Source organism: Pseudorasbora parva, chromosome 2, assembly GCF_024679245.1.
Source record: "Pseudorasbora parva isolate DD20220531a chromosome 2, ASM2467924v1, whole genome shotgun sequence".
Classification (NCBI taxonomy): Eukaryota; Metazoa; Chordata; class Actinopteri; order Cypriniformes; family Gobionidae; genus Pseudorasbora; species Pseudorasbora parva.
Window position 1 is genome coordinate 53,065,855 of NC_090173.1, and position 9,931 is coordinate 53,075,785.

Below are 9,931 nucleotides of genomic sequence, written 5' to 3' on the forward strand. Positions count from 1 at the left end.
TAACGTTTAAGGTTTTACGGGACAGCAGCATATAATTTAAAGGTTTATAATGTAATAATTACGGTTAAAAAACATTTATTTTACAGTTCAAAACAGTATAATTTAAAGGTTTATACATTTTATTTTATTTTACAGTAAAATAGCGTTAAATTTACAGTTTTACGATGTGAAAAAGAACAGGTCATTGTGTAATTAACAGTGAAAAAACGTAAATTGACATTCCCAGAATTCCCCACGTGACACTTAGCATTTGATGCATTTTCATTGAATTAACTATGTTTCTTCTTAGTTTTTTCTAATCACTTATGTACATTAAGTTTTTATGCTATATCTAATGTTGTTAAATTAATGTTTATAGCTTTTTTAAAACATCATGTGTGCTACCATAATGGTGTTTGGTGTTTAGTGTTTGTGTGTGCACCTTCTATATGTTAATATTGTCCTTCCAAAAGCTGCGTGTGATGAGCTTTGATTCATCATGTGATTCTCATCACCACTGTCATTGGTGATTGTCAAATTATATAAAAGGAAAATAACAGATATTAGCATTTCAATTGTTTCAATTGAAAGTTGGTAATTTAATATTTAGGTTCAATATTTTTTTTTTTACCATTATTGTTTTATAGTGTACTGTGTACACATAATTATTTCTATATAAACTTTCAAATTATAGGGTTTTTAACTGTAAAATAAACCAGTTTTAACCGTAATTACCGCATTATAAACCTTTAAATTATATGCTGTTGTCCCGTAAAACCTAAAACGTTACTGCCGTATTTTTTACGGAAAAGTTCTGGCAACCAGAGCTGCCGGTTTTTTACCGTAAATTTGATGGGTATTTTTTTTACAGTGTAGTTATGATACAGGACGCTGTCACACATTGAACAATTCTGCTTTCATGTAGAAAGACTTTGTATTATGAGCCTTAACTAAGACATATGGTAGACTATGACATATTGATAAATGTATAAATGAATGAATTTTATATTTTAATAAAGAAACCAGTTTGATTGTTCATTTGAATTTATTTCCCTCACACACTCATATTGATAAATGTATAAATTTATGAATTTTATATTTTAATAAAGAAACCAGTTTGATTGTTCATTTGAATTTATTTCCCTCACACACTCATATTGATAAATGTATACATTTATGAATTTTATATTTTAATAAAGAAACAAGTTTGATTTTTCACTCTCACACACACACACACACACACACACACACACACACACACACACACACACACACACACACACACACACACACACACACACACACACACACACACACACACACACACACACACACACACACACACACACACACACACACACACACACCTTCTGTAACACATACAAGCTCCCATATATACTGTACCAGCTCTGAATTATAATTTTTTTAAAGGCCTAAAGTAAACGTTATAACTCCAGGTCATTCCAGCATCTTACATTACCCTGTCAGGCTTACAACTGGGACTGGGGAGCTAAAATCCTTTAAAAAGAACTGTTTCGCACAGCTTCTTGCGTATGCTTGCACTCTGTAACTCTGGTACTTAATTTTGCGATGTGTTGAAGCCTTCCCTTGTGAAAAAAAGTGCACTTTAGTGTACTTTTATAAAGTGTACTTATTACACAGATAATATACTTATACTAAATACACTTAATTGTGCAATTAAATGCAATGTTTTCGGTGTACTTAACACACATTATATGTAATTGATTTCAAATTTATCACATATTAAGTTGAAATAAAATACAATAAGTTGCAATTAAGAGTGATTTTTTGGAACAACTTAAGTGGTACTTAAATACAACTTTATATGTACTTTCATAATCGCTTCTAGTGTATTAAAATTGTAATTAAAGTGCACTGCTCAATGTACTGACATCCATTCTACTGTCTTAAAAACAAGCAATTAATGTGAACTAAAATATACCTTAACGTAATTTACATGTACACTCTAATATAATGAAATACATTCATAATTAAATTTTTCAAATAATACAGCTGCAATTTCGTATAATAAACACATCCAAATTTAAATCCTCTACATTTATTGACAAAACAATCTGTAAAACAAATATACAAAAAAAACTTTTTTTTGATGCCCAAGAAAAACCCAAAAAACTATTTACACAAACACAAATTCATTTAGAAAGAGTCTGGAGGACAATGAGGATTATATGCAATTATATGTAATTATATGCATTATTATATATCTCCCTCATTCAAAGGTACCTAAATCTACCCATCACAGACAATTACCTCACACAACAGATGAATAAATACAAACAAATGGAAAGAAAAGAATCGTTTCATGTACAACACTAAGATTCAAAACTTTGGGTACCGTTTAATTAGTTAACTACTTAATTTAACATGAACTTAGAATTAATAATAATATAAACATTTATTTATCTTAGTTAATGTTAATTTCAACATTTACTAATTAGGGGTGTAACGGCACATGTATTCATACCGAACCGGTTCGGTAAAGGACTTTCCGGTACAGTGCACGTGTGTACCGAGCGGTACGAATGCAATCTTTAACAGTTAACAGACGGCTTGTTTAATGAGTGGAACACACTTCAATACAAGTTTTCACAAGAACATATGTATTTTGTCAATTTAATCATTAAATTCAAGTGATGCCATATTGATGCTCTTTAATGTGACATGACAGATCACTGTAAAGACACATCAGTTCAAGCAGCACTGCGGCACGAGTGAATGTGATCACCTTGTCATAGTCAAAGAATTAACATGAATTAACATCAGAAAGTATGTTAAGGATACATTACAACTTACTAAAATGTATCACATTGTGTAATCGTTCAGTGTTTCAACAGCAGAAAGATGTCGATAAAACACGAGAGAGATGAACTCTTTCACTAAATGTATGCATTATATTAGCCTATACATTCATCATATTCTACCTGAAAAAAATCTAACCTATAATTAGATTTATAAGTTAATGCATGAGAAGTTTACACGTTTGCATACAATGCAAGTGCAAGTAAGGCCTCCCTATAAAGTCTACACTATACAGCATTCTTTGTCATTTGATTAAACAGAAACAACAAGGCAATTATATATTACATTCTGAATCAAATTATAATCTTTGTGTGCCCTTTGTTAGAGTTAAGCTTGGTAAAACGTCCTTCAAATATGTCGCAGCCTCAGATTGGAATTTGCTCCAGACTGAGTTGAAGCTAAAAGATCTGGTGACATTTAGTCATTTTAAAATTTTACTACATCATTTTGAGAGTAAATTAATGGTGTGTAATTGTTTTTGACTGGTTGTATGTTTTATGTTTTTTATGTGACTTTTTATGTATAACTGTACATGCAAACACAGCTGCCTATCTTGGCCAGGACAGGACATTTTAATCTCAGTGAGTTTTTCTCCTGGTTAAATAAAGGTAATAATAATAATAATTAGTAGAGATATTTTTTATATTATATTTTTAATTCTTTAAGAAACCTTTAGTTTAGGACAATTATAATTTGTTCAGTAAACCAATAAAAAAAAAAAAAAAAAGCATTTTTATATTTAGTGTTCTCTCCCCGAACTGTCAGCTTTGTGTACTGTTACACCCCTATTATTAATGCAATCTTAAAATCAAAAGTTGGATATATGTTAATTATTTAATGCATTGTTAACTTGCATGAACAATGACTATAAATATAATTAACTAGCTTTGAACTATAATTTATTAAGCAAGGTCAACAACTATTAATAAACACTGTAAAAAATTAAATAAAATAAATAAATAAAAAGAAATCACTGTTAGATCATGTTGGTCAATACATTAAATAACGTTAACAAATTAGATCTTATTGTAAAGTGTTACTGAACTTATAAGCTCTTAAACCTTTACTAGCACCAAAATTAGGACCAAAAGGTTTAATCTAAAATCTTAATCCAGCATTACAGTGAAAGAGAAAGAAAAAAAAAGAAAAAACAAACAAACTGAAGAACTCCAAAGGCACACAAAATTGTTTGTCACCAACTATTTTCAAGTTGTTTGGAAAGTGCTGTTTATGTCAATGTCCCAGAAGCTCTCCATCAGTAGGAAACTGGCGCACCATCTCTCCGCACTAGATGTGAATGGACATGTTCCAAAGAGGCAGGAAAGAAAAAAAGATATACCTTGAGGAAGCAGTATCTGTATGAAAAAAAAGAAGAAAAAAAAAGAAATCATAAAAATGAGCATGTTGTCTCTTTTTTATCTAGTACTGCCCTGATGAAGCAGTTTATTCTGCACGGTGTGTGTAAGCTTTTGACCACAACTGCATCCCCTATGTGATGAATTACCTCAGGGTAGAATGATTCGAGAGGTTCCTTCACGTATCCCACTGAGCACATCATCTTCACTGACACTGGACTTTAAAAATAGAGAACATTTTAATAATGGTTTTTATTCCTTCTTTACAGGGAATTAAACATAACTTAAATATAGACAAATAACCCAAGACCAATGTAAATTGAGAAAAGTATTCTTGCATTTTTCCTCATCTTGCCTTGCAAGTTTCAGCTTACCGCACCATCTTCATGAAGGATGTTCCTGTATTTACCACGCCTGGCACAGCAATGCTGCGGCTCCATTCCTTTGGGTGTGTGGCCTGTAAAATATATAATGATTAGGGGATCTGTAAATGCACAAGTGGGAATGTATTACTTACAAATGGACAAGATACAAAGCATTTAAAAGCGAAAGACTTGATAGCAATGTTTTAGCTTGTGTGATCAGTGTCATGGCTGGGCATAAATTCATAATTAACATTAACTTGACCTCATTAAGATGGCTCCGTGATTCCACACAGCTTGCACTGGATCTCCAATAACACATCTGTATTGATCCTACAAAATAAAAAATAAAATAAGATAAGCACAAAATATTAAAAACACAAATAGTACTTTAACATCTTACTCTCCAAATGCAAAAAGAAAAGAACATATTAAAATCATTATTTCATTACTGGTTGTTATAAGTTAATATATGGAATAAATGTAAATAACGTTAAATGTCTTCTGTCCATTTAAAAAGTAGGAGTTCGATTCAAATATTGTATTTACAGCAGGCAGATTCATTGAACATGCCCACACCGGCGATCACATTCCGATTTAAGAAATTATTATAATGCAATCTTAGATACATGATAGGAAACATGATTAATTCACCTCCCGAGTCCCCTATCTGCGATTAAACTAAATAACTACTACACCGTAATAGAGAGCTACCATGTTACGGTGAAAATGTAAAATCAAGAGAGCTTATATCAAGATACTTACTTGAATCGTTATTTGTAGCATATGACGTCTCATCTGTAATGATCCGAACGGTTTATGGCAAGCCGTTTTAGCATTAAATACACCTTCGCATACTAGTCATAAATCAGTTTTGACTAGTCATAATTCCAGTTCCAGATATCTACAATGTGATTGTGACTAGTCATAATATGGATTGAAGATATCTACAATGTTAATTCGACTAGTCATAATATACATTCAAGATATCTATAATGCTATTTTGACTAGTCACATTCTTCCATTGACTTCCATTGGAAAATATTTCCAGATATCTTCAAATGACTTTTGACTAGTAGAAATTGTAATTAAAGATATCTTTAATTGATTTAATACTAGGCATAATTCTAATTAGAGATATCTCAAATTACAATTGCACTAGTAAAAATTATAATTAGAGATATCTCTAACTGATTTTTGACTAGTCATAATCACATTTAAGATATCTTTAATTCATCAAATTTAAAGATATCTAAAATACATTTGTAGATATCTAAAATACATTTGTAGATATCTGCAAATAATTTATTACTAGTCAAATTATAATTGAAGATATCTTGAATTGGATTTTTGTCTAGGCAAAACTTTATACGAGATATCTTGAATTGGAATTCTTCCTAGTCGAAACTCATTTAAAGATATCTGCAATTTAATTATAGATATCTCTGTCTGATTTTTGACTAGACAGATCTTTCTTTGGAGATATCTGCAATTAGCTTTGTGACTAGGAAGAATATAAATGTAGATATCTGGAATTAACATTCTGACTAGTCAAAACTCATTTATAGATATCTTAAACATGCATGCAAATATGCCTTATCTAAGCCACACCTTAAACATTTTATTAACCAATCCTACCGCGGAAACCGTTGTCATCTGCCATTTTGTTTAAGAATTGTATAATAAAAGTCCTGCGTCTTTGGTCATTTTAAGCTCATTTATATAGAAGGAAATCAAACGTATGTAAATAAAAAATGTACCTGGGACATGTGTAAAAGTGACATATAATATGCTGAGAAGATCAAGAAGGTTGTTGTCTAATTCTAGGCTATATATTAAAGTAATAAACAATGTTGAGATGTGCATGCTGTGGATTAAATTGTGTTAGTTTTCATTCCCAAACGAACACATTTAAAGCTAAGCATTTGGCCTTATTTCTGGTGCAACATTACATATGTTATAATTTTAAAATAACTTTTCAACGCACTGGCGCTCATCACAGCAGAATATCACATCGCAGATCTTTTCACTGCATGAAAAAAGGTGTATCCGGACCCGTATACTCCTGTATACACTGCTGAAATTCGGAAGAATCCGGGAGTATACTGGCCGGATAGGTCAAATTCCATGGATCGGTATACATCCGTATACATCCGGAATGATACCAAATCGGATGTATGTTGTGGCCGTATACTTCCATGCTACAGCCATTTGTTGCCATGGCAAGTAATCCCATCAGGTTTTTTCAGGAGACATTTTCACACCTCTGAGCAGCTTTGCCTCCCATCCCCTATTGGCCTTTCAACTCAAACTGGATTGGTTGTTCTTTTAAAACCACTCCCAAAACCCAAACTGCTATTGGAGGACAGGGCACATTGAAAACCCAGTAATGTGATTTTATTGGTTACTTTTAAAACTTAGCCCGCCCTAGGCCTTATAGCATAGTGATTTGATTGGTTATAAGTCAGCTATGCAGATACTGCTCATTCACCATAAACCCCACCCCCCTCTCCCCCCAAAGGAAAAATACACACAAAAAACAATTTAGGAAAATATGGAATATTTATTAAGGTACATAAAACATTACCAAGAGCATTTTAAACAAGCAAAAGAATAGAATGGAGAAACAAAAACAAGTGAACAATATGTATTTAAAAGGGATGAAAATGTAAAGAACAAAAAAAAATACAAAAATAAAGGCATTTAAAAGGAACAAATAAACAATATAAATATAACTATAAAATAGTTATAAAATAAACACAAGTTAAAATGAAAGGGTAAAAAAGGCATGAAAAATAAAATTAACACAACATGTTTAAAAGTTGGCGATATAAAGAAATAAATACACAGTGCATATAAAATGTAACATTATAAAATGAGACAATGCAAGAATGTAAACATTATAAAATTAGAACCAGAATGTTAAAAAAAGGTTATATAATATATATAAAAGTTCTAAGTAAACAATAAAAATAAGTGAAAAAAAAAAAAAAAAAAAAAACTCCCAAAGAGCATTGTAAACATATATTATAAAATGAATGGGGGAAAAAAAGTGAGCAAATTCTATTTAAAGGACGGCGATGTAAAGGAATAAAAGAAAAAAAAATGCATATAATATATGTTCTAAGTAAACAATATATATACAAGTGGAAACATTTCCAAAGAGCATTGTAAAAATACATTATAATGATGCACTGATGATGTGATGTGTAGCATGGGTCAGCCTCTAGTCTGGTTCGTAGCACTTGGCAGAGCGCAGACAACCGTGGTTCTGTTTGGTGGAGACCTCACCATCCACACTGGCCTTCCATCAACAACAGCATCATCTTCATCAGACATCTGCTCTATTGTTGCGGTCTCTCACATGTCTCTTTCTGCGTTAGCTTGTACAACCCTGGACCTGGCCTCCAGCAACTGCAAAACATGACAGTAATTTAACCACTAAAACACAGACTGTGTTTACATGTGCAACAATAATGCAACTATGTATTCTAAGAGTAAGGTCTTAATCGCTGGAAGGTGCTCACATGACATGAGCAGAACTCTTCACTCCAGTTTACATGCAATTTGCATTATTCACTAATGAGTATGGTTATGTCACACTCAATTTTGATCAAAGTATTGGGTTTAATGTATAAGTTTAATCACAATATTGACAAAATCATATCTCCTAAAGAGAAAATAAATGCTTAGCAAGTGTCTTAACTTACCCTTCACTTTCTTTGACGGTTCTTTGCCATGTTCTTCATAGTGTGTCTTTTTTTGGGCCTTTTCAGGCTGAGCCACAGAATACTTCCTCCGTGGTGTCTCAATATGTCTTGCAACCTGCTAAATAAATCATGAATAATTGTAATACCAATAAAAGTAAGCAAAACAAAGCACACATGGTAAATATTAATATGAAATTACTTTAAAAAATAATACAATCTTTAAGATTACCTTTTACACATTCAGGGTCAACATCTGTAAAAGTTGTCCTTAATTCTTCAAAGGAAAATGGTCAAAGCGAGGTTGTGTGATGACTATTCTGGGGGGAAAAGTTGCAGTTATAATTAATGAAATTCAGTTTTGGCATTTCAAATCCATATGACGTTAGAAGTAGGTTAACCTAACATTTACAGTATACAATAAGCAGTCTTACCCAGTTTGTGGATCGTGTGGGCTGTTCTCTGAATTGGGTTTCACACAAAGGCACCTTACAGATTCCTGTAAAGTTTGAAATTAAAATGTGTTTAAACGGATTCACAATCTGCAAGAACCACAATATTTTCAAGTTTGAATAAGATGGCCATCAAAGTAACCGCTGGAGACAAAACACATAACGTTATTAGGCTAACGTTAATTGTAAGCCAACTTTGGTTTACAGGCACATTATATAACAATAACTGAACTTACCTCACGTTACGTGCCCTTTTAAATCTTTTCACAGTGCTGTTAGGCTCTTCCTGTAAGTTAGTCCGTGCTGCTCATACTTTTGCTCGAGAGAATAAAGACGCTGGAGAGCCTCTTGGAGAAGATCAGCCCGTTCATGCTGTGCAGATATTAAAGTAGTAAGCTGACGAGATGTAGCACTCTGGTCGGAGATCAGCTGCTTCATCAAGGCATTCACAGTAACTGGGCTTGAGCCTGCTTGTCCTCCTCTGTTCAGTGGAGTAGAAAAACTAAGGTTCCTTTTACTCTCCATATTAAATCTGTCGAAAATGATCGATTCCAAATCTCAACCAAACACCACAAAAAAACAACAATCCGTTCTCTGTACTTCCGGAAACAATGCGGAGGTTTCAACTTTCGCACGCTTCAAACAATACACTACTGTGCGCCTCCGTCCCCACCTGTATTGTGAGTGGTTGATTTCAAACCTCAAACCGCCCCCTCTTTGGCGCGTGTTGTTTGCTTGCTAATCCCCACTCAAACCACGCCCTCGTTATGACGCGTCGCAGGTGTATCTTTAATTTGGTGCAAAAATATAATGCTGGACATACCCTGCGTCCCAATTCGCATACTATCCATCCTAAATAGTATTCGAAAATAGAATTAGTATGTCCCAAATCATAGTATGTTGAAAAGAGTATTCCAAAGATTCCCGGATGGTTTACTATTTCCGGTCCGAATTCGAAGTATGAATCGATGGGCACTCTAACGGCTGATATTTCCCACAACCCACTGCGAGGTGTATGGGGATTCGACCTCTTTTACTGTCTATGGATTCGACTAGAACTACAAACGCGGATAAAAAGCGTTAAAAACTACAAACATGACGGATGTGCGAGTTCGACGGTTAAGTAGAGAAGTTTAGATAAAGGGGTTTGAGTGACCAACTATCAATATTTAACCTGACAAAAATATATTTATTCAGTGTTGTCCACATTATATTTCACCTGCAGCAGCATTGTG

The 9,931-nt window shown here is 33.0% G+C and overlaps 1 long non-coding RNA gene across 1 annotated transcript; it reads right to left on the reverse strand.

The window, feature by feature from the left end:
• Positions 1-8,247: 8,247 nt before the first annotated feature.
• LOC137046957 (uncharacterized) lies at positions 8,248-9,284 on the reverse strand. Its single transcript, XR_010899125.1, has 4 exons — positions 8,933-9,284; positions 8,679-8,743; positions 8,477-8,564; positions 8,248-8,365 (listed from the first exon to the last, which is right to left on the reverse strand). It is a non-coding gene; the product is annotated as an uncharacterized lncRNA (long non-coding RNA).
• Between the last annotated feature and the right edge of the window lie 647 nt (positions 9,285-9,931).